The sequence below is a fragment of the Amblyomma maculatum genome, unplaced genomic scaffold (assembly GCF_055883805.1).
Source record: "Amblyomma maculatum isolate TAMU_Amacu unplaced genomic scaffold, ASM5588380v1 scaffold_18, whole genome shotgun sequence".
Classification (NCBI taxonomy): Eukaryota; Metazoa; Arthropoda; class Arachnida; order Ixodida; family Ixodidae; genus Amblyomma; species Amblyomma maculatum.
The window spans coordinates 202,621-227,985 of record NW_028146743.1 but is presented as its reverse complement, the minus strand read 5'-3'; the positions used below and the strand labels follow the sequence as shown (position 1 = coordinate 227,985).

The 25,365-nt window shown below is 43.6% G+C and overlaps 2 pseudogenes; both read right to left on the bottom strand.

Moving 5' to 3' along the window:
• Window positions 1-3,488: 3,488 nt before the first annotated feature.
• On the bottom strand, window positions 3,489-12,144 carry LOC146171679 (uncharacterized; annotated as a pseudogene).
• A 6,056-nt stretch (window positions 12,145-18,200) lies between these two features.
• On the bottom strand, window positions 18,201-20,445 carry LOC146171678 (uncharacterized; annotated as a pseudogene).
• Between the last annotated feature and the right edge of the window lie 4,920 nt (window positions 20,446-25,365).

Sequence of the window (25,365 nt, the reverse complement as noted above, 5' to 3'; positions counted from 1 at the left end):
TGGCACGTACAGCGTGTTCACAGGAGCTATTCACAGAATTGGATTTGGAGGAGTGCATTTAATGGTCAGCACTTGACACTACCCTTCGATCTCCGGATCTCAGCGGATAAAAGGGAGAAACCGAGTTACAAATTATAAAGATGGAGATAGAAGCAATATCGAGGCCTGAAGGCCCGAGTTTGCTACTTAAAAGACTTTAGCAGAAGTAGAAATCAGAAAATAGCAATTAGAGCAAGCCATTCGAGGACGCCTTATTGAAACGGTTTTAGAGAGATTAGAGAAGAAGAAGCCAACCGAAGAAACAGTTTGATACTCAGAAATGCATGTCAAAGGGAAATACCCAGTCGAAGCTGCAGCGCGGTAAGCAGACCACCACGGGTTCATGCCCAGATGGCCGCTTGCGTTTTGGATTGCACCGGGTCGCAGAGCTCGCGGAGGTGGTTGAGGCCTTTGAGCTTCCGGACTACATGCAGCGCATTCCATTCTGGTCAGTTGATGTAATGAAGTTCGGATTACAGACGTACCCTCTGCAAAACATTAACATAGAGGAATTAGATTAATATGAATATGAAGTGATTAATTCAGCTGTGCTCCACACGATCCAGCGTGGCGCAGACCAAGCTGCAGATATGCGCAGAGCGCCGCGGAGGCCAATATTACACTGCGAAAGTGAACACATTCACCCTCACGCGAGATGAGATGACCAACGCAAACGTTAAGTGCCCGACGGACCGAATCGCGCGCATTGAGCAGAGAAATAATGAGTCAATCGGTGTGTGCGAAAAGGCGCCTCTCCGGACCGCATACGACGCAGAAAGCGCTGCGCGAGCTATAGGTGCGAAGGCTCCCGAGTGCGATCAGCTAGCCGAGGTCGTGAACGTCACTTCAAGTACACCCAAAACCACGCTGCAAGCAGCGATCAAGGTAAAACTTAGAGGAGACACGATCTTAAACCTAAAAGTTACAGGATGTAATGAAGCCGATTCTGATGAACTGGCGGTAACGAAAAAAACAAGCGGACCAATATCGGCAGGCGCGGTCGGAAATGAAGAACAAGGCGCCATGGCTGACAAGTTTGGTTCGTGGGGTTTAACGTCCCAAAGCAATGCAGGCTCTGAGAGACGCCGTAGTGGAGGACTCCGGAAATTTCGACCACCTGGGGTCCTTTAACCGTGCACTGACATCGCACGGCACACGGGCGCCTTGCTCTTCGCCTCCATCGAAAAGCGGCCGCTGAGGCCGGGATTCGATCCCGCGCCCTTGGGAACACTAGTCGAGCGCCGTAACCACTGCGCCACCCCTGCGGGGGCTGACAAGTATATGACGGCAACCTCCCGAAGAGGGATTGCCAACTGCAGCGAAAGCGATTTCAGAAACAGCGGCCTCGGTCAGGATAGGATACAGGTCTACACGGAGTTGGCTACTTGACGCTGCCGGGAATCTTAAACGGTCCGCGATGCGATGGGGCCCCTCAGGGAATAGCAGCATGCGTGCTGACTCAGGCGAGCCTCACGATGCGTTCCACGTGCTTGGCTCCACACTTGAGACAAAGATACCGCGAGTCCAGTAACTTTGCGCCGGTAAGCGCATCTGCGGTCTGTAGGCGACGGTTCGAGCACTGATTGCGGTGCTCTGGAAACCATCGAAGAACACCTCCTCTGTGTTTGTCCCAAATTTGCCAGTTTGGGCGAAAAACCACTGCCGGGGAGGTCACTCTTCCTAGCGGCCATTGCGTGCGCTCGTGCGTTTCTTGAACGGCGCAAACCTCGCGGCTCGTTCTTAAAGCACAGTGCCGGTGCCAATCTTGCTCTGTGTAAACTTTGAAACTGTGCGGCTATCCTGTCTGCGCGCCTCTCTCCTAAAGCCGTCCACTGATTTTAAACATTCGTTTTATTTTGCACTTTCCTTCCCCCATCGCACCTTTTATCTATCCTATCCATCGTAGAATTTCTTACCCTTACCTATAAGGGAAAGCTGACGGCTCTGCACTTCAGCCACAATGCTAATCATCACGGGCCGGTGTGCTGCTTGTTGCGGGACAGTCAGATTTTTTTTTTTTTTGGGGGGGGGGGGGACACACATAGCGGCATTACTAAGCTGTGTCGTCACCGTCATCATCATCGTCATAATCATTTCGAGGAGCGAAATAGAGCACAAATGCCGTAGTAGCGAGGGCGCAAAAACAGACGACGCCAATAAAAGAGTTTTGTTTTTCGGAATGGTACTAAAAGCTTCCTAAAATAATTGGGCAACCATAAAAATTTTTTAAATATTTTTTTCTTTTTAAAGTATATTTAAAGTGCGAAACCAATATGTCGCACCTAAAGTGCGAAATATTGGTTTCGATGGAGCTCAATACCTAGCCAATAGGAAAGAGATCCATTGTTCGTTTTGGACAAACTTTACACTTTCGTGCTATTCCGCTTTCTTTTTGCAATTTATAGCCGCAATATTGAATGCTATGACATTTTTATTCTAGAACAACGTTTATTTTTGCATTATTTTTGGCCAAATGTTGTAGTTCTTTACCAAGTAGCTCTGAGCCCCATGATGCTTTGTGCGCCCATGGTGGCAGAAGGGGTCGTCAGGAAGCTCCATGCAAAATCCCATAGATGGCTGCACAGCTTTCCGTCTAGGTAAGAGCAAGAAACTATGCTATCCATGCCTTGGTTGTTGAACCCCCTAAAGTGGCATAAATTGATCACAACTTACGCGAAGCGTTATGCAACGTGCGCGTGAGTTCGTGAATGCCTGTTTAGTCCGGCGTTAATCTTAGCGCTTTTTTTAAACGTGAGAGTAAAGAAACCGAGCACCTTTGGTGAATGTTTTAGTGATATTTTCTTTGTTTTCGAAAATTACGGGTTAAAAAGTTTATTACATTTCAATCTCCTAACGCAGTTAACTCTCTTTTAAAGGAACGCATCTGATTTGTTCAGAAAAAAAAAAGAATTAAATATAAAATTTGATATTAAAGATGGACGCCACGGCAAGCTACCTGTACCCCCTGAAATGTGCATGCATTTACGCCGCTGCCACGAACTGACTATGAACAGGCACTGCACATGCGCACTTCATGCCGGGAGATGACCAGCCGTGGCCTTTTGTGGATTTTCGGCTTGGCTGGGAACAAAAGCCCAGAAATCGTGAATATGGAATCGAATCCCGGTCGCGGCGGCCGGTTTTCGATGCAGCCGAAAAGTAAGGCGTCCGTGTGCTGTGCGATGGCAATGCACGTTAAACAACCCTAGATAGTCGACATTTCCAGAGTCCTCCTCTACGGTGTCTCTCATAGCCTGACTCTCTTTGGGACGTTAAACTCCATAAACCAAATCCTCTTATGGTGGGGCGTGTAAGGCCGCGGTTGTCATTTTACAAATGTTGTGGTGGACCAGAAGAGGCTCAAACGGAAGGATCGAGAAGCGTCGCGAAAGAAGCGCGACCAATTGCGCGCCCTGGACCGCGGCTCGGCTCGTGCCTCCCCACCTCCGTCAACACGCGCTCCAGGCCGTCTGGCGACAGACTGAGATGGCAGCCGCTAGGACCTTCTGGAATGGGGAAGAAAGCGCAGCTGCCAGCTTATGCGTCCTACGCTCTAAACATGGTAATCTTTGGGTAACCTTTGTAAAGGTGCACATTTTCACATTGAAGTATACCTATAATTTAAAGGTTACAGAATGTAATCTTTCCTCTTTTTATCTTTGTAAAAGTTACAAATGATAAAGGCTAATTCTTTTTATGCATAGGTTTCACACCTTTTTGGTGCTGTAACCTTTACAAAAGTATACATAATTGAGTTAGACATAGGTTACATGTTCCAAAATGTGTAGCCTTTGTACGCCACAATGGATGGCGTAATAACGGCAAAAATATCCTTCCAACTTACTGAAGGTGGTGACATACAGAACTCTGCTGGATTTCGATTTGAATACAACAAAAACTGGCCAAGCAAGAGAATGGTTTAGAAAGGAGAAAAATGACAAACATATGATAGGCAAATTGTTCATTGACTCCAACATCAAAACGGTAGAGAAAATACAAAACAACAAAACTTCCCAAATGTTGTGTAAAGAAAAACTAAGAAATGTAACGGATGCAGGTATGCTCAAGGCATCATTTTTGCTAACTTTTTCAAAACAATATCACGATAAATGAGCATGCAAGGCACAAAAATATGGGCCCATTTTAAAGCATTACTGTTGGCATGCCACAAAGAACCACGTTGAACAAGCAACTCAATAAAGCAAACGCTTGCTTGGAAAAGAGCTTGTCTACAGCATATCACAGTTATTGCAATATAATTAAAAAATAGGCAGTGTAATTGTACAAAATGAACAAAATAACAGCCCAATTATTCAAGACCAAGCGCCATGTCAACTTGACATTTTGTGAGGGACACAACAGACACAAAATATAAATGGTAAAAATATCACGGATGGCAATATTGTGCTCATATTTTATCAGACTTCTTAAAAGAAAGATTAAAATGACTACAATAAGATATCAAGAAAGGGAGTAGAGGCAGTAGAGGCAGTGCAGATAAGATGAGTTCTTTTAAAATTTGTGGTCACATACAAGCCTCAACAACAATCAATCGATTTAAACATCTTGGCTAAGCAGCATACAGACGTACATGTACCTAAGAGCTTTCAAAAGTGCGCAACATCAGCGAATTCAGCACAACTTGCCGAGAATATGCAAACAAAAGTCCCCCGTGACTCCTCCAGTCACTTTATTAACAAAGATGCCCAATCACAACAATAACTTGTAACATTAACCGTGTAACATTACCTTGAAAACACCCGCATAAGTACATCAACTTGTGTACTGCAGTTAAAAAAAAATACTTGCTGAATTCAGCTGTAGAAAATATACTTCAACATATTAAAAAGTGAACAAATGAAAAAATTTCTTGCTAGAAAATTAGAACGCATTGCTCTTTTTCAAGAGCATGAACAGGCTTTTAAGTTGGTTTGTCAATAGTCCACGTGGCACTACAGTGTCTGGCAGGGCAATCTGCTGCAGCAGGATGATTATAGCGGGGAATCGCCGGCGGATAGTCGAGGTTCTTAATATAATACGTCACCAAGCAGATGATGAGGGCACACTCTAGGCTGCCGTTGCTGATCGAGATCACTTCTTTAGTAATTCCATTGTAAACGCAGGTAGGCTCAGCACAGGTATATACATGAGGTGCAATCACTTGCAACTCTTCAGGCAGTGGGATCTGTGGAATGTTAAATTAGAGTCAGTAAACAACAATTCATACTTAAAGCATGGCTGACATTCTCACCAGAGTGAAACATGATACACAAAGAACACGAGATTTTTTAAGAGGATTTGATCATAATAAAAAAATGAATTTTTCATCATGAAAAGCCAGGATGCCAAAGAACCTGTGAGATGAATGAATAATAAATATTTCACAAACCTTGTTGTTGAATGCATGTTTGGACTGGCCTTGTAAATGCTTTCCAATGTAACAAAATGTGCATCTGCGTCCTTCTTTGGAAGAAAATACTTCAACTACTACTTTGAGTTTTCCTTCCAAGTCTCCAATGCTTCGCTTAAATCGGAGTTCCACTTCAAAGCAGAGCTGGAGAAACGTTGCTAGAAGAAAGCGTAGTTACAGCAAGCATTCATGTAGAAAAGTTAATACAACGAGAGTAGAAAACTGGGCAAGTTGGTATGGATTCATCGTGTTGTGGCACCACAGGGACGAGGACGGATACCGAGAAAGACAGACCAAGTGCACTTGGTCTGTCTTTCTCCGTATCTGTCCTCGTCCCTGTGGTGCCACAACAAGACGAAAGTTCATACAGTTAATGGAAAGCAGTCGTCAGTATTATTATTAGAAATAAATGTTTTTCCTCATGCAACTAAATCAGAGTGCAATTAAATTGGGTTTGTAATAAATTCAATAATATTTTTAGTTAACACATCACAAGATATTGCCGCGAAACCTTAAAAACAGTATTTGTTGTTTGTTAACAGCCGCCGGCATACAGGCTTATCACTCTGATTCTGGAGCGCGTATCAGTTCCGTAATCTTTGTTTGTTAATGCTCGATGTCGCGAGTCACACCTTTATCAGTTTTGTTGTAGCGCAAGATGCACCGAGATCTGTCTCGAAGGTTCCGGCCACTCGGGTGTCTTTCCACAATGTTCCAGCCCGTGCTGGTAGCTGTTTGCGACGTTTTCTAGATTGTTCTGTGCAGCCTTTAAATTGAGCGTTGACGAGTGCGACGGGCATTCTTTGTTCGACGACCGACGAGCGTATCTGTTGCTATCGCCGCCGCCGAGTTGCTTAGTTCTTTTGCGGGCGCAAGTCAGCCCAAATAAAGGTTTCTTTAGTGCAATCATCGACCCCTTCATTCGTGTCGTCGACCTCGTCACCACTACGCGGCAATATCGTTTCTTCACAAATCGTAATTTTTTAATCAGCTGCCTGATATTTACTGCAGCAGGCTATATGGCAATGCTCAGTTCTTATATTCTTGTAATATGCACTCACAATACTTTGTAGTTAGAAATACTGGGGCAGTGATCATTGTGGCGTTTGCAACGGTTCTCGTACGTTATTTCAAGTAGGATTCGTATTCATTCTACGTCGAGTGCCACTGTTGTCAGGTCAACCGATCTCAAGGCCTGAAACATGTCACAATAAGAAACACATATGATGTATATGTGCCCAATTATATGGCATCAGAATTGTGTATTAGAGCTAACCTGTAGCTCGGCAACTGCATTCTGTTTCGTGACCGCTGGAGCAGGCATGGAATCAGTCGTAAGTGCTGCATTTTTCATCCTCCTGTGCTTCTGCACCTTGAACCCTACCGAACCCTGATGTTTCTTTTTTTTCTGGGCAGAGCCTTGAGGAACTTGAGACCACGTCGAACGCATGGCTGAATGACCTTGGTTTATGGGTACATACAAACAAGCTTCAAATAAATACTAGCAAAACAAAATATATGATATTTTCTGCAAAAAACAAGCCCATTCTCAACAATGTGAACCTGTACTATAATGATGCTTTGCTTGAGCGTGTAGATTGTCATACATTCTTAGGTGTTACTTTCCAGTCAAACCTAACATGGTCCCACCATGTGGGAAATGTAAGAATGAAAGTAGCAAGATGTATTGGAATGTTAAGCCGCCTTCGAAATCTTATCCCTGTCAGGCTCAAAAAGCAGCTCTATTTCTCACTAATACACTCTCTCTTTAATTACTGTTGTTTAGTATGGGGTACCGGAATTAAGACTGATAATGACAGACTATTTGCCCTGCAGCGGAGGGCCATTAGAGCATTATATAAGGAAAGTTTAGACACCGTAACGTTCATGGCAACACATAATATCCTACCTTTCCACGATATATACAAGCAGAAATTATCTGTGTACGTATTTTCTGAAGTGTCGAGCAATTATAATAGATTTGCTAGTCATTATCTAAATAGGGATACTGGTCACAATCTGCGGAGGACTTTCATTGTTGTAGATAAACCTCGGACTAATTATGCTAAACAGACAATTGATCATCAAATCATGAAACTATGTAATAATTACCCAGACATACTTGATATCGCAAGAACAAGTAGAAGTCTGCCAACTTTCAAACGGAGAATAAAACCTATTTTCACTTCAATAGAAAACCAAATACATGACTAAAGTAGATGCGAAATCGAAATGTATTGTGCTATTCCTTTACATTGTTCCAGAGTTTCATAACTGTTGTTACATTTCTTTATGTTTTGTTATTGGCACGTGTCTGAATGCGTATTTTGTACTGCGGTGATAGTTTTTAACTCGGTGTTTTTGTTTCATGTGTTTTTGTTTCATATACGGTGAAGATTGTTATATGTAGTTGCATGTGCATTGCCTGTACTTTGTACCCGCTGCTGTTGTGCCCAGTGGGGCCAGGACCTCGTCAGGAGACTAATTACCTCCTTTTGTCCTGCCCCACGGGCAGTACCATGTATTGCCCACACAATCACTGAATAAATAAAATAAATAAATAAATAGCCAGAAATAAATACTACAGTTCAACGCTGCTGTCCAGCGACTTGTGTGAAGCAGTGTATACAAACGGAAGACACGCTGGTTTTCACGCACGCGCGCAGCACAAACTGACAATTTATTGGTGGCACACTCGAACTTCGAATAGGACACCAATCGCCGCATTTCGGGCAGTGTGTAGACACAAGAAAAACAGTCGCTAAAGTTACCCACCACGCGGCTCACATTTGAGCAGTTGTGTCAACTTGGTTTGTCCTATAGTTACTACCAATAGTAGATCGAAGCACATATGTGCAGCATCGTATCTGTCGTACCAAACCTATGCGAAAACCTCAGTTGATATGTCAGATATGCCGAACTTAAAATACTGACGTACCCGGGGTAAATCTTTAGGCTGGTGCGACGCATTTTTAGTTACAGCACCTAAATACAGCCGTATATGAAAAAAAAAAAAACGCATCAGGTCCTTGCGATGTACCTGTATCCATAGCCCCTTTAACAGTTTTTTTTTTTTAAGTGAAAATGCGCAAAGTTTCTTCGGAGGCATGCGAGTGCCCCCTTTTGATTGTCTCCTATTCGTCCTTTAAAGCAACGTGCAGTCATGCAATTATTGAAGTGACTGTGACATGAGACTGCTCAGCAGTAACAGAAGCATATTTAGCGTGCAGGTTTGATAGAACTTCGCCTTACTGGCTATATTTCATTTTCAACAAATTCAGTCAGATATATGTCTGCAAATTAATTGCCTCCACAACTGATCTTTTGGTTCAAATTTAAATAACTAGGTACAGAAACAAGTTATAGAAGCAACTCGATTATACCGTTAGATTTGCTGTTTGGTCATGCACTTGGATATCACCAACGCTTTTGTCAGTACTTCTATGACATTAGCAAAACTGCACAAGAACACATATACATGGCAGAACTTCGGTGCCAAGACGACATAAGACAGATCGAATTTAAGAAGCAGTAAGTGATACAGCATTACATAATGTGCACTAATTGCTCCTTGCTACAACAGCTGAACATGTACTTATACAAGAAAGGAGACATTGGCTTATGACAAAAGGGCCATTTGTTCAACCTAAACCAGCTACACCAGTGTAGGAAATGTCAGATACCTATAATGTATTTTTGCTGCACTGGTGCAGCAGGTGTAGATTTAAAAAAATGGCCCTAAAATGACACCAAATGAAGTGTCCATTCCGCCACACTTTAGTAGCACTTGCAAGAGCTAACTTTTCTCTTCATCCTCCAGAATGTGCTACATCTTCCTTGCTATCATCTAATGCTTACATCTGCTCTTGAAGACGAGTAAGGATGGAAGTTCTATATTATTTAGAGTAGCTAACTTCCCACTGCATAATCAAAAGGAAAAAGTGTCTATAGATGTGTCATTTATTGCTGACACGTTGCAATGCTCATAACACGATTGAGATTCGTGATGGCACAATTACACAAAATGAAACATCCACAAGTAATTAAGCATTTCCATTGTTTTCTGCTAGCATTGAAGTTACATAAATGCATTTACTTAAACAACATCATTTCGAAAATGGCAGGATGAGCTTGAACACAAATTTGAATGCCAGGCGACTTCCACCAACATGTACAGCTGAGGAAAGAAAAATATAAACCTTGCTTTGGCATTCACATGCTTGTTCCTTTCATGTGCAAGGAGAAAAGCAAACCAGAACCTGTAATATGCACCTAACAAATAATGTTTTCAGAGTAATAGATCACAATATTTTAACCGCTGAAAAGTTCACGCCATCTGAAACTGATGAAAGCCATAGCTCTAGTGTTCTTGAACTTGTAGTGTATTCGGTGTGCAGCAAGAAATTGTATTAGGTGCACAATCAATTTGCCTTCTTCGTACGGCACGGACAGATACATCAAGGCAGCCAATAAAATGCATTATAAAATCATGGTGTATATGCTTCCAATAAAATGCTTGATCGCACGTTCTATGCCGAGATACGCGCAGGTTACTTTGCTCGATATTCGTCAGCATTATGCACGTAGAACCCGTTGTTGCTATCAAAAAGGATGGATACTAATTTGAGATGTGTACGGTCACTGCACGCTATCTAGCAGTTTAATTGTATTCACTTCATCCATCAGATCTGATGGAACAGGGCATTACAGGAAGCTCACAACACGCCTGTGCGAATGAATGTTTACCAAGCTGTATTCTAATATAAGGCACGTTTTCATATATCTTATGTGACTCCAGTAGGTTAGGTATAGAATAACTTGGATAAACTGTATAAGGGCATACACTTGTCAGTTTTGTGATGAGTGTGAGTTGACACTTCAAATGATAAATGTCTCGCTGCAATTAGCTCATGGACACCTATCAAGTTTTTCGTTTTCATTGTAACACTGTCGTCTTGATAAGAAAATTTGCCCACTGAAGAAACTGAATGTATGTTCTTTCATTGAAATAAGTTCATGAACTTTGAATGTCTCGGACTGAGAGAGTAATGAGACGTACTGCACACTTTTATAAAAATTCACTTTTCCCACAGTACACATTTCAGATTGAATTGAGTACAGATCCAAATTGAAGGCAGCATTTATGGCTGCTTCTGAAGATATACCATCACAGACGAGAGAAGTGAATAAGTTTTGCACAGTATAGTTAAGATTCCAGGTCCACACCGATATGAAGACAAAAAGATATTTCCACGTTCTTTTATAAATTTGCCTTCATGTGCAACATTTTGTACTGTACACTGCATTTAGACTCATATGCACCAGGTTAGAGCCACCATGAAATTCTGACCTCTAAAGCTGCACACTTGTGGAGAACTAATAAATCATTACCTTTCATTTGACATGTAGTTTTACACAGCATCCCATTGATACAAGCCTAGTAATAATATAAGATAACAGCAATCCAGTTTAACCTAGAACAAAAATTATATAGTATGACAGTTCCATATGGCTGGTTGAAATAACTAGCCTGCCTTGTTCAGAATTAGTTGTTACCAGTACAATAACTGCTCAGGACTACATTTCTAACTGATGCTCCACCTGCAGCACTGAAGCCCTCTCATAATTCTCATAATTTCATCCACATGGTAGGAACAGCTCTTCTGCTAATTATGATAACCTGAACCGAATGATAGTTGTGCAATATTATCAGCACCACTGGTTCATGGCGAGTATTGCATTTGTGACCATTCAATTCTGCAAAAAAGGCAATATGGTGATTGCATGCATTAACAGCCTCACAAGGAAAATAAAAGGAAGTTAGTCTTTGGATACATCTGTGCCAAGTGACACGCAGAGGCTTGCATGTTATCATTGAAACATCTGTTGCATTCAGCAGATCCTCACTGACATTCACTGACCAATAGTGCTGGATTAAGGAAAACGGGGGCCCTAGGCTAAAGTGCATGTAACTCCCCCACCCCCCACCCCCGTGTTGTTCCTTCCTCAATCCCATACTACACTTCTGCAGTATACTCCGTTTCATTCTAACTGCACAAGCATAAAAAAAAATCAAGATGTGATCCCTGTGATTAGTGCAAGAGTGGTGCGTTAGCAGCACACAGAATACAAGCGCAGTAATTAACATTCAGACATAGAAGTAACAAATACTATTCTATCCTATTCTTGGACTCATTCTGACTTTGCCTATTTTCCTCCCCTACAGTGGCAGAAAAGAACTGAAGGAACTTCGTGAGAGATATGTAGGGTAATAGAAATGCTGGCAGTGGAAATTTTCCTTCTTATTTCCTCTATTATTCCAACTGCATATTTTTTTATGTTATGCACCACCACAGGATAGAAGGACCAACAGGAAACACTCTCCAATCCTATAAGCAATTGGTGCAGATAACCTCACGTGAAAGGGACTAGCTCCGAGAGTGGTGGGGAATTCCTACTTTTGCAGCTCAACAAGGTCTCACCAACTGCTAAACAATTAAGTCCAATTAGGTGGAGGCCCTATCTCTTCATTCTGTTCTTTCTCTCCAAAACCTGTTGCTCATAAGTTTCATTGCTTATGAGTCCATATATGGAGCAGGTAAGAATGGGCCCCCTCCCCCTACCCTTGGAGATGAGGCCTGGGCTGCAGCCTTCACTTTGATCGAGTGCAGCTGACCAACACAGTCATGAAGCATCTTTTCTTGCAATTATGGCTGTTCTATTTGAATAACTTTATCACATGGTCAGGTAATGATAAGAATAAGTGGGCAAGTTGGTCAGACGTAGTTTCAACTGAGGCTGCTTAACAGCACAAGGCCTAGAAGAGATTTTCAGTACTGTATTCGTCCTCTAATATCCTCTAGGCCTTGTGATACTTCGCTATGTCACTTGAAACTAGTCAGGTAATTAAATGAAATCTGGAATGATGCAAGCATACAGTAGCAATGGATATCACAAGACTAGGCCAGCTGCACAACACCAAGAGTCTATATGCCCCTGCAGTTTGCATAACCGTGCCAGGAATGGTGCCAATAATAAATTTCATTATATAAACTATACAGTTTTCCACTTAGATCATCATGTTCAAGCGCATGTCTTAAGCTTTATTTAATGTGTACTATAATGTTTGCACCTCTGCACTCATACATACTATCATTTGCATAAGTCATGAATTGGTGGCATATATTCACCATATATTTATTTGCACATGGTCTTATTTGCAGTTGCTCACTTCAGGGTATTGCATTAAAATGCAACCGTTATTTTAATATTTTTCACATTGAGTAAATATTCGTTGGAGCATCCTTCACGAAATCAATAACCTTTAAGGTGCTGTAACTAGTATTGTGGTTTCCTTACCGAAATGCTAAAAAGTTCCTAAAGAGCACTGAGCTGGAAAGCACGTTTTACATGCAAGACCAGTGCACTTTCTCGCGTAGGCTAGAAATTTCAGCAAGCTAAAGATTGGCAGGTCATCTTTTGGCTTGTATTATTCATCATTGATTGCCTTTGTGTAACTCCTCTTGATCGCATTCTTGTTTATGGCATAGTACAGCAGTTACAAGCTTATTTCACTCTAGTTATAGCAGGATGCTGGTTTACGGGGCACTGCTTTAGTTCCTTTAACCTAATATATTCTATAAACTGTTTGCATGGAGCCTGAGGGTTCCTTGGAGTGTTTATAGGGCTCCCCAAGAACCTCTATTTATGTATTACTTGAATTACTATAAAACCCCGGCCCTCAGTCCCCAGCGACTGCGAAACAATTGACCACGGCGGCGGTCAGACCTGTGACGCAGCAGGGGGTGCTAAGAATTTCTGGCTCCGCTGGACAGGCCGCCATTAGAAACTGACTCTGGAAACGTTTAACGTTAGAACCCCAGCTAGTGAAGCAAGTCTAGCAGTGCTGTTAGAGGAACTAGAGAGTATGCAGCAATAGGATGTCATAGGGCTTAGTGAGGTTAGGAGGCCGAATGAGGCGTATACCGTACTGAAGGATGGGCATGTACTGTGTTATCGAGGTTTACCGGAGGGGCGAGATCTAGGAGTAGGTTTCCTTGTCAATAAGTGCATAGAGGGCAATATAGATGAATTCTATAGTATTAATGAGAGGGTGGCAGGCATAGTAGCTTAATAAGCGGTATAAACTGAAGGTTGTACAGGCCTATGCACCCACATGTAGTTATGATGACCAGGCAGTTGAAAGCTTTTATGAAGATGTAGAATCGGCAATGCAAAAAGTAAAGACGCAGTATACTGTACTAATGGGCGACTTCAATGCCAAAGTAGGGAAAAAGCAGGCAGAAGACCAGGCAGTAGGTGACTATGGCATTGGCTCTAGGAATAGCAGGGGGGAGTTACTAGTTGAGTTTGCAGAGCACAATAACTTAAGAATCATGAATACCTTCTTCAGCAAACGGAAGAACCAGAAATGGACATGGAAAAGTCCAAATGGGGAGACTAAAAATGAAATTCACTTCATACTATGTTCAACCCCCACCATTATGCAAGATGTAGAGGCAATTGGGAAAGTGAGATGCAGTGACCACAGGATGGTGAGGTCCCGAATTAGCCTAAATGTGAATAAGGAACGCAGCAGATTAGTAAGAAAGAAGCCCACCAACGAATTAGCGGTGAGGGCAGAAGAGTTCAGGATCTCGCTACAGAATAGATATTCAGCTCTAACCGAGGATGGCGACATTACCCTAGAAGCAATGAACAGTGACTTCAGAGATATCATTACTGAGTGCGCTGTAGAAGTAGGCGGCAGGATAGTTAGAGAGGATACCGTTAAGCTGTCTAAGGAGATGAAAGATTTGATTAAGAAATGCCAGAATATGAAAGCTTCAAATCCAACAAACCAGATAGAATTGGCCGAGATATCAAAGCTAATCAATAAGCGCAAGGTGGCCGATATAAGGAAGTATAACATAAAGAAAATTGTGCAAGCTGTGAAGAATGGGGGGAGCCTTAAAGCGGTAAAAAAGAAATTGGGCATAGGCAAAAGCCAGATGCATGCGATAAGGGACAAGGCGGGCAACGTCATCACGAATAGGACAAGATAGTCAAAGTAGCCAAGGAGTTCTATATAGATCTTTACAGTAGCCAAAGTAGTCAGGACCGTTATGAGATTGGCGGTAGGGAAAAATAGTCAGACATTCCTTCAGTGATGAAGGACGAGGTCAAGAAAGCATTAGAAACTATGAAAAGGGGGAAATCAGCTGGAGAGGATCAGATAACTACAGATTTGTTAAAGGGCGTGGGGATATCGTGCTAGAAAAACTGGTCACCCTGTATACGCAGTGCCTGGTGTCATCGACGGTACCGGAACCATGGAAGAATGCAAACATTATCCTCATTCATAAGAAAGGGGACTCTAAGGACCTTAAACATTACAGACCAATCAGCTTACTGTCTGTTACGTATAAGGTATTTACTAAGATAATCGCGAATAGAATCAGACAACCTCAGACTGCAATCAAGCAAAGGATCAAGCAGGTTTTCGGAAACGGTACTCTACTATTGATCATATCGATACCATCAACCAGGTGATAGAAAAATGCTCGGAATATAACCAGACCCCATACATAGCATTCATTGATTATGAAAAAGCATTTGACTCAGTTGAAACCTCGGCGGTGATGCAGGCATTGCGAAATCAGGAGGTAGACGAGCCGTACGTGAAAGTGCTGGAAGATACTATATATAGTGGCTGCACAGCAACCATAGTTCTGCACGAAGAAAGGTGTTAGGCAAGGAGACACGATCTCCCCAGTACTATTGACAGCTTGCTTAGAAGAAGTGTTCAGAGATTTGTAATGGGAGCAGTTAGGGATAAGGGTAGATGGAGAATATCTCAGTAATTTGCGATTTGCTGATGACATTGCCTTGCTAAAGTAACTTGGGGGATGAACTGCAAATAAAGATCGATGACCTAGACAAGTAGAAAGGTAAGCTTAAAAATCAATATGCAGAACACTAAGGTAATGTTCAACAGCGTCGGGAAGGAACAGCAGTTTACGTTAGGTAGCGAAGCACTGGAAGTGGTAGGCGATTATGTCTACTTAGGACAGGTAGTAACTGCAGATCCAGACCATGAAAAGGAAATAACAAGAAGAATAAGATTGGGATGGAGCGCATTTGGTAAGCACTCGCAGATTATGACTAGCAGCTTACCGGTATTGCTCAAGAGGAAAGTACACAACAGTTGCATCTTACCTGTACTCACCTATGGGGCTGAAACGTGGAGGCTAACCAAAAGGGTTCAACTTAAGTTGAGGACAACTCAGAGGGCTATGGGACGAAAAATGGTAGGGGTAACATTAAGAGATAGGAAGCTGCAAAGTGGGTCAGAGAAATAACTCAAGTTACTGACATTCTAGTGGAAATTACGAAGAAGAAATGGGCATGGGCAGGACACGTAGTGCTATGAGAGGATAACCGGTGGTCGCTTAGGGTAACAAACTAGATTCCAAGGGAAGGAAAGCGTAGCAGAGGGTGGCAGAAAGTTAGGTGGGCGGATGAGGTTAAGAAGTTCGCAGGGGTCAAGTGGATGTAGCTTGCACAGAACCGGGTTAATTGAAGAAATATGGGAGAGGCCTTTGCCCTGCAGTGGGTATAGTCAGGCTGATGACGATGAGGACGATGACGACGATGAATCTTTTTGTACTAAACTTTATTTTCTGCAAAGTGGCTTGTTGAGAGAGTTGGTTGGGCATTATATTAAAACAGTGCTAGGAACATGGACATTTTTTATTTTCTGACTCATCACGTTATTTATTTGAGACTTTCATTATGCAGCTGGCCCACATAACTGAATGTGAGCATTTTTTAAGTACTGTGAATCTGCAGACTTTCTTTTCAAGGTAGGTAGGCATGACAGTAAGAAAGACAAATGGAGTTTCTCAGCCGTAATTGAAAGCTATTTGTTTTCTTCACAGTTGAAATGATTGACTCCTGATTAACCGATCATTAGGTTCTGAGGTTGCTACTCATAATTTTTAGCATTGCATCTGTGGCAATCAGGCAGTACCCTTGAATGACCTAAACTTAAAAAAAAAAGCCGAAATAAATATTTGATTAAATGGTGAGTACTATTGCAAACTGAAGTGTTGCATGACCCACATGTGTGTCATTACAGCAGTTCAGATCTGCTTTCCTGGACACTGCAAACACATCTATTATACTGGGCACGGGGGTTTATGACCCTTTCAGGACCAAAAACTTATGGCCAAAGAAACTTGCATGACTACGATAACTTCATGAACACGTCATTTCCTGCCACAGCAATGTGTATGGTACAAAAGGAAATATGAGCCCTCTCAACTTTTTAAAGCGTGCAAATGAGACTGACAAAAATACACACTTGAAAAGAGTTCCTTCACGAGTGTTTCCTCTAGCGAAAAAGCAGTGAAAAAAAAAAAAGCCTTAAGTATCCTGGGATACTGTCCAGCCAGGAACTTCATTAACCATGGTTGCTGATGGGGCTGTAGTCAAAAATGAATGCTGGTTTGGGAGTGTTACGACTATTCACAGCTTAGAGGAAGGAAGCTGACATTTCCACTTGACCATCATCAATGACCAGTTAACTTCACTTATCCTTTTGTGCACAATATGCTTTGTACGTGGAGCACGGAGCCAAACTGGTTGATGTCAGAGCACAGGACTTATTTGGCATGTGGTAATGTGATAAATGCCAAACCCCTCTATTTTTGAATCAATGTTATATTCTTATGATCAGTCGATTTTCCCTTTATTTGCAGAAGCCAGTGTTATTTTAATGTTATTCTTGCAGTTTTTAGGAATGAAATGCAATGTGTCACCCTATACATCTGCACTGCACTTTAGTTGTGAGAGCACATGCTGCCAGAAATGCCTGTAAATATCTGTATGTAATCTAGCATATAAAAGCCCTATCTTCAGTGAAAGTAACCTGTCATGAAAATGGAGTAATATATCAAACAGGTGAACAAATTTGTGATTTGTGAAGTTTAGCATCTCAAAGGGACACTAGAGCTATGAGGTCTATCAAGTTACATCCTCCTATTACATTAATTTTTTGTAATAATGTCCATTGTGCACCACTTCATGCAGTTATGCCGCATATACCAATTTCTCTCACCCAAAACTTATCAATCCACATTAATATAGCCTTGTGTGCTCAATCCTCCATTGTTTTATTCTGTATGTCTATTTTATTAAATAGAATGAGAGATTTTGGTGGAAATGGGGAGCAGTCGAAGGCCCAACTGCAGCCCTGCCAGCACGTTTGGGTGGCTCTGAAAAGAGCCGTTATCTTCGAAGTCCAAGCTCCAATGTGAGGCTGTAAGAAATTATGATCTACAAGTTGCTGTCCTTGGCACCAATAACTGTGGCCTGCATCTGAATATGAGGCTGCAAGTCCGATTCTCAGCAGCATTTCGATGAAGGCAAAAGACACGGAGGCATACCATGCTGTTCCCTCTTGATAGAGGTACATATTTTTTCATGCTGAAATAGCCATCTGACCCGTCGCAGTGACTTAATGGTTAGGGCGCTTGGCTGCTGAACCCAAGGAAGTGAGTTTTATCTTGCGGCCTTTTTTCAATGGACGCAAAAAGCAAGGAGCCCATGTAGTGTGTGATGTCAGTGCATATCAAAGAACCCCAAAGTGGAAGAGCTTCCCAGACAATTCCTGTATGGTACCCGCCGGGATGGCGCAGTGGTTACGGCGCTTGACTACGGTTCCCAAGGATGCAGGATCGAATCTCGGTATCGGCGGCCGCTTTTCGATGGAGCCGAAAAGCAAGGCGTCCGTGTGCTGTGCGATGTCAGTGCACGTTAAAGAACCCCAGGTGGTCGAAATTTCCGGAGTTCTCCACTGTGGCGTCTCTCATAGCCTGAGTCGCTTTGGGACGTTAAACCCACAAACCAAAACAAACTTCCTCTATGGTGGTTCTCATAGCCTAAGTTGCTTTTGGGCATGAAAGCAAACCAACAGCAATAAGAGATTTCACTGCAAGTGGAGAAGAGGAAAAATAATGTGCCCTCGCTTGTATTTAAGCTTCAAGCATTGAACTTGGTTCCTGATATACGAGAGAGGTCACATCTTAGCCTCTTGACTGAGAGCGCTGTAACGCCTTATGTGTAGCCGAGAGCTCTCAATTGGTGTTTTGAAGAAATCTCTGCCATTTGGCAAGATGCCAGCCTTGACATTATCTTCATGCACTTCAACAATGAGAACAGCACAGTTGTCTATTAAGAAGCAGTCGCCCACTTTCACATGTCGGTCAACTCTTGTGCAAGTCTGTGTGCACTCCCTTGCTTCTGACATTCTGCGGCTGAGCTGTGCCAGTGGCTTGTTCGTAGTTCTCAGCTTCTTCTTAACCTTTCCTAAGTAACTTTCGAAAGGAAAAGCACTGAAATCATCCACAGGCCCATGCTGAAGACACTGCTCTGCCAAGTGCACCAAACTGTGTACGTTGTACACCAGCTGCTTCACCCCATATAGTACACCGAACTGCTGAACAAAATACCTCAGCAAGTCCCGGGCAAAGCTGTTCAGAACTACATGGTATTCAGGTGCAGCGAGTATTCGCAAAGCCACATGTAACTGTAGGAAGTGTTCATACTTTTCTTTGGGCAGGAGAGATTTCAGAACAACAGGTCCTAGGTAGAGCAGAAATGTTCTGAATTCAGTCGCTTTCCAACGATCCAACTCCTCTGTTCCTCTGGGTTTTCGCTGGAAGGAACTTGGAAAGGCTTTAGCTGTTTCTCGCAACCTGTTGTTGAGTTCACTTCGCTCATCTCTGCTCAGTCGGGCAGCGTGCCCTTGCGAGACCCAATTTCTTAACAGCCGCCGCATTACACCCAGACAGACAAGGTGCATGTATTCCGTAGGAAAGCATGCCACCATATCAATATCCAACTTGGTGAAAGGGGAAACACCAGTGTGGTGCCGCTTATCTTCTTGTGCACGAAATGATACATCACTTCGCTGCGGTGCATGAAGGTCAGGAAATGTCAGCCTGTTTTCCACATAGCGACCCTTTTGGCTGCATCTTTCACAAGCATGGTAGCCTCCGTGTCCTATAATTGCCTTTACAAAGCTCCTTGCTGGGGCATCGCAGATCACAGCTGTCCGTGTCACAGTGGCACTAGTCCCTTTCACAAGTAAACCGCTGCTGCTCAGACTGTAGACCTCGTCTAGGTATGGAGCGAGAAATTGCTCCAGACAAGGTGGCTTCCCTGCACCACAGTACACACTGACCATAAATGGTGCAGAGTTCTTGAAGTTCGTTATGCGGCAAAGTATTGGCCACAAACCAGTCTGGCTGCTTTTATACAACGGCAGGCCATCTATGTTAGCATGCAGCCTGATGTTCTCGGGCACAGGTCCTTGCCCAATCGCTTGCTGGATGCCTTTGGCAAGGCCGAAATGAGCAAATGTGTCATTCTGCTCCAGCTGTGATCTCCTTTGCGTCCGCAGCACGGTCCTTGCATCTTTTGGGAGCTCCGGAATCCCGCGACGACGGCAAAAGTCGAGCATATCATTAAGCAAAGCATGTGTGATGTTGTGCTTGTTAGCTATGACAGCCAACTCCTCAGTCGCCGAGAGACTATGAAGAAAATTTTCATCAGGCTGACCCACATTCTCAGCCGCTGGACTGCTAGATGTCTCATCACTTGACTCTTCCGAGCTTGTGGCATGATCATTTCTTGAATGTTCTGCAGCATATGAATCATCCATAGAAAGGTCTGAGCTTGAAGCCTCATCACTTAGCCTGCTGGCTGTGCTCAATGTGCTGCTCCCTGATGCATTATCACACTCGCGCACAAATGGTGCTGGTGGATCTGCAGGTGGCCCGCTTCTACTGGTGCAAGCGTCGTCGGCGCAGACTCCGATTCTCCGACGCGTGGTTGCTTCGGACGGTGGCAGGGTGCGAACGTCGAGTAACGGTGCTTCACTCTGCGATTGTTTTCTGTCCCCGCGTTCTAAGCGTGACGACGCAGAATCGACCGGCCGCCTGGAATACCGAGCTCTTGCAAGATCTCCCGGTATTCTTTCTCGACGATGCGGTACTTACGCCTTTTTGCGCTCATGACGAAACGCAACGCTCAGCGGTGAGAGACGAGGACCGAAACAGGTGCACAAAAAGACAACAGATGGATACGGGCCGCACCTCTACGCCACAAAAACACAGCGATGACAAGCGAGCGCGCGCTCGGAACCACGTTGGAAGAAAGAGGTGCTCCGAAGGCGCCGTGCGGAGCCGAAGCAGCCACTTAGTGTGGGCGCCAGTGCACTGAACTATGGTCACCATAACTGTACTGTTCCGCACGGAGCGGCCGCCAAGGGCAGTGCCGGTGCTGAGGGTCGCTCGTTTTGCTGGCGCTTCTAACTGGGCGAACCTGCCACAGGCGCTTCATTTCGACGCGTATGATGTTCGCTTGCATGAAACTACTACTTTCGCATTCCACTCAACAATTAGACCCCTAATTCTCGAAACAACTGTCTCCTTCGCGCTTGGCTAGATTTCAATGTATACTTTAACAGCTAGAGCAACTGCTTATATAACGGTACTGAGCTGAGAACATATAGAAGTTGCGGTTTGGCGCTGCTTTCACGCGTATATCGTGTTACGGCACATGTTAAATGGTGTAATAATTGATTTCAGAGTTTTCGTTTGTGAAAAGCAGCATCCATCTATACCAGGATACTTCTAAAACACCACGTAAGATACAAAAAAAGTATAAGCGATGAAGCGCAGGAAAACGACTGCGCATGTGATTGGTGTAAGCTTGGGATGCATATCAACTATCGGCAAGCCCGTATGAGTATACATATACGCCGTAGGTATAAGCTGTCTACGAAACATCTGATGCCGATACAAAAAGTACAAGAAAGACTGTTGGCGGCGCACTATAACGGGATGGCACTTTAATTGCATATCACTGTATGCGCTTCCGATGCCCCGCGCGCGCCAGGCGTCTTCTGCTCGAGCACAGACGTTTCCCATACAGGAATAGCAAATACAGTTTATTTGCGCAGAAGGCAGTGTGAAAATTTATACCAGCTCAGAATTAGGTGTTTACATAACGAAAAGAAGCATATATCATGTTAGAGGTGCCTGAATGCTAACTGAGGTTACAAAATTTCAGCGCACCTGCCGCTGCTCCGTCCACTGACTCTGGCGGCCTCTTCCGAGCACACCAGCCGAGCTTTTTCGCGGCCCAGGCTTCGAAGCACTACTCTCTTACACTATGCAAAGAACCTCCTCGATCCGGACGCATGGAGAGAGAGAGAGAGAAAGAAAAAGAAATACCCGGATGCAAGTTGTCACGAAAAAGCGCCAACACTGTGCAGAAGAAAAAAAAAAAAAGGCTTGCAAACAGTAAACAGTTGTCACAAAAGAAAGCCAACATTGTGCAGAAAAAAGTAAAATGATTTAACGTTATGAGCGGTACGTAAATTAGATATAGCCACAGCAATTTTACCCATGAGCATAAATAATGCATATTTCCTTTATAACGTCCATTCGTTTACAACTTCATCTACTTCAGCACTACGGCATTAGGTAAACACGCGTGTGTTTGCTTTCGTAACTTGCAAAAAAAAAAAAAAAACACGATGTGTAGCTCTTTAAAAAAAAAATTGAAGTGCAGTAAGAACATAAAAACAAATCATGGTGCCGTTGTCAGCACTCAGCTTCAAAGAGCTGTTCTCCACTGCTTTACGCACTATCCCTGTAGGCATCCCTGGGCATCCCTTTAGCGCGCAAACCCGTTATCCCATTATTCCCCCGGTCATTTCGTGGTTCGTCTCCGTCGGCTACGGAAGCGCTTGCTTTGTTTTAGGCTGAACTTTGGCGTGGCGACTCGTCTGGGTGACCCACAGGAGCACGAAGGAACTTTTTACGTAAGTATGCATGTTGATCTTCATCCCCTTGCATATTAGTGGTCAATTAACAGCTAATTACTCGTGAACTTAATGCCACGAGAAACAATGAGCCCGACTCGCAAGTAGCCCTTATCTGTCCGTAGACATCATTAGTTGTATTTTGATTAACGCGTCTCTGTGCATCGCTTCTGAGAGGTTTCGTTTATATCGGGTGTGTGCATGGATATTATAACAAGCCTATAATTTTTGGCGCTAAACGAATGTTATGCTACTACTGCTCGTCATGGTTGCGATGACAGGCAAGTGCGAAGTAGTCGACAGCTTTTCATCGCAATTTTCGCGTTTGTAACGCTAATCGCTATTTAATATATGCGCTGTCATAGAAACCAGCCTACATGTCTTGTGCTTGAATGACGAATGTTTCCACGGCAGTGCTTTGTTTCGTTGCGAGTCCTTGTATGATGAGACAAATGTGAGCAGAACAGATGAGCGAACACAATTCTTTTTCAGCGCTGCCAGAAGCAATGCAAAACCTGCCAGTTATCTGCTCCAGAAGGAGTTTATTTATCTATTTATTTATTCGTTAATTTATTTATACAGGTGCCTGCAGCACCTCAAGGGCATTACTGCTGAAGTGGAGAGGGGGGGGAGGTGACAACTGGAAGAAAACATGTATTCAATAAACATGAAAAAAAAAACTTAACAGCACAGTACAGTTGCTAAAAGCAAGAAAGTAACTTTTTGTCCCCTCCCACTTAACTGAGTTTTCTATCGCAAACCACGGTAAAAATTTTCCCACTCGTTTCCTGCTGGCATCCTACTGGTTCCCAGTAGTATTAGAACCACCAGCAGCTACTAGTAACAGTAGCTGATGGAATGTGTAGCAGCTGGGTTTCTGTCGTGAGCTGCTGAAAGTCAGACTTTGGTGCATTGTTTTCGTGGGGTCCTTTTGGCCTAGGAATCATGGTGCAGCAGCTACCTTGGGCCATACAACCAAAACAATGATGACGGCAGAGGTTTTATTTCATGAATCATGCTTTATTATTACTTATGCCTACATAAGCTCTGCAGTTCGCTTGGCCACCCCTTAGTTTGAGATTGTGGTACTACCGCAGGTGTGCTCCAGCTCCAAATCAGATGGCGCCATGAAGTTAGCTGCACAGAAAAGGACTTGTTCCGAAAAACATGCTAGCAACACCATGCTACTGTTATTTACATTTTGAAAGCAGCCACTCATGAACCACACATGTGGTGAGAATCCACACGGGATCAGGTCAAGTGTAGTACAGTCAAGTCTACTTATAACAGATGCACTTATAATGAACGCTCACTCGTTATGAACGAGGGTCGGGGTACCGTCAAAATATGCATTAGGGCTACGAAACTGTCTCAGATTAAATGAACAACCGTGACCATACCACTTTGTTACAATAAAAAGAAAGGGGAAGCCTGGTGACCTGCCACACCACTGCAGTTGAAAGACGCACGCTTGCTGCGAATGCGGAGAACAACGAGCACATCCCAGGTATTGGCGCATCTAGTGTCCACCTACCATAGGACAGGTTACAAGGTCTGTCGGTGCACGTGTACCCTGGATGGGTAAAGAACCTAATGTAAAAGCAAATGAGTGGCAATCACGTAAAAGGACCAGTCAAAAACCACCATCTCCGATTTGAGTTATGAATAATAGTCGAGGTATGCGGTGCTCGCCCACCAAGACCGGCGTGTGTGTCATTGACAGAGTCGAATCTCGAGCTTCTGCACTGCTGCCACGTGGAGGCGGCACACAAGAAAACAGATGTGTAGTATGTCCTGTGCACACATGCACTGTAGTAGCTTGGGCACTGCTATCTTGTGGAGAATCGAAGAGTTGGGGGGCAAACTACGAAATAGCATAAGCGCCTCATTAGCTATCGCTATTCCGCGTTCATCAAGCAGCTGGTCCGCAGACTGTTTCGGGCAGGAGCATATGGTCACGCTGCAAAGCTTAGAAGGCAGCTTGATAGTGTCCGATTTGAATAAACAGATGTCCAAAAACGACTCTTGGAAAAAAAACAAATGCCACTTTTGTAGAAGTTTGCATTCTTTTGGCTGAAATAAGGGGAGTCCACTTCACATGAACTTTGGATACAACGAACAACATCCGTGCGATTGTTATAAGTGGGCTTGACTGTATAATCACATAGCCTTTAATGAAAATTTTTCATGAATGGTGCTCCACCAGAACTTGAGAAAGGGTGAAGGTGGGTCACACATTGTGTGCACTAGTGCATATTGAACCTAAACCCACACATACCAACTGTGTTCACTCAACACTGAGAACACCATTTCTAGGAGCAGTGTAAGTACATGGCCTTAGCATGAGGCCGTAAGTGCTGGTGCTACCAGTGAGGTTACAGGTACACACACCGTTAGCCAGACCTGGCTGCTCAGTGCTGAATGCTTTTGTCTTGTATGGAATGCCACACAAGACACACCTATACGCTGCAGTAGCTATAGTAGTATCAAGACATCCAAAAACGAATTATCATTGAAAGCTAGCCTACTTGGGCTTCGATTGGCATTACTGTAAACAGTGCAGTCAATAACCAAGTGATGAAGTGGGGCACTTGTGTGACACTGCAGCAAGTGTCGCAAGGATTATATTACCTAATTGCTTCTGAGAACAGCCCACATAGTATCGCAGTGTATGCAACAGATCGAGCATCCAAATGCTGCTACACAGTGTATGCCATTAAAATTATTGTGGTACACATTACCGGAAAGCTAGCAAGAGTTCACGGTCACCAGTACTCTGCAAGCAAGTCTGTAATAACCTTTCTGTACATTGGATTCAGGTGGCACCACAGACACCATGACCAAGTCCAAGACATAGCTTCCACAGTGCATGTCGAAACAGGCACCAATAAGCAGATTAGGGAAACATTCAGCTTTCCACGAAGCTTCTAGTTTCAAACGCAGTGCCTGATGCAATGTCCGTGCTGCCAATCTAAACAATAGATAACAAAGAAGCCAACAGACACAGAGGGAGGCATAG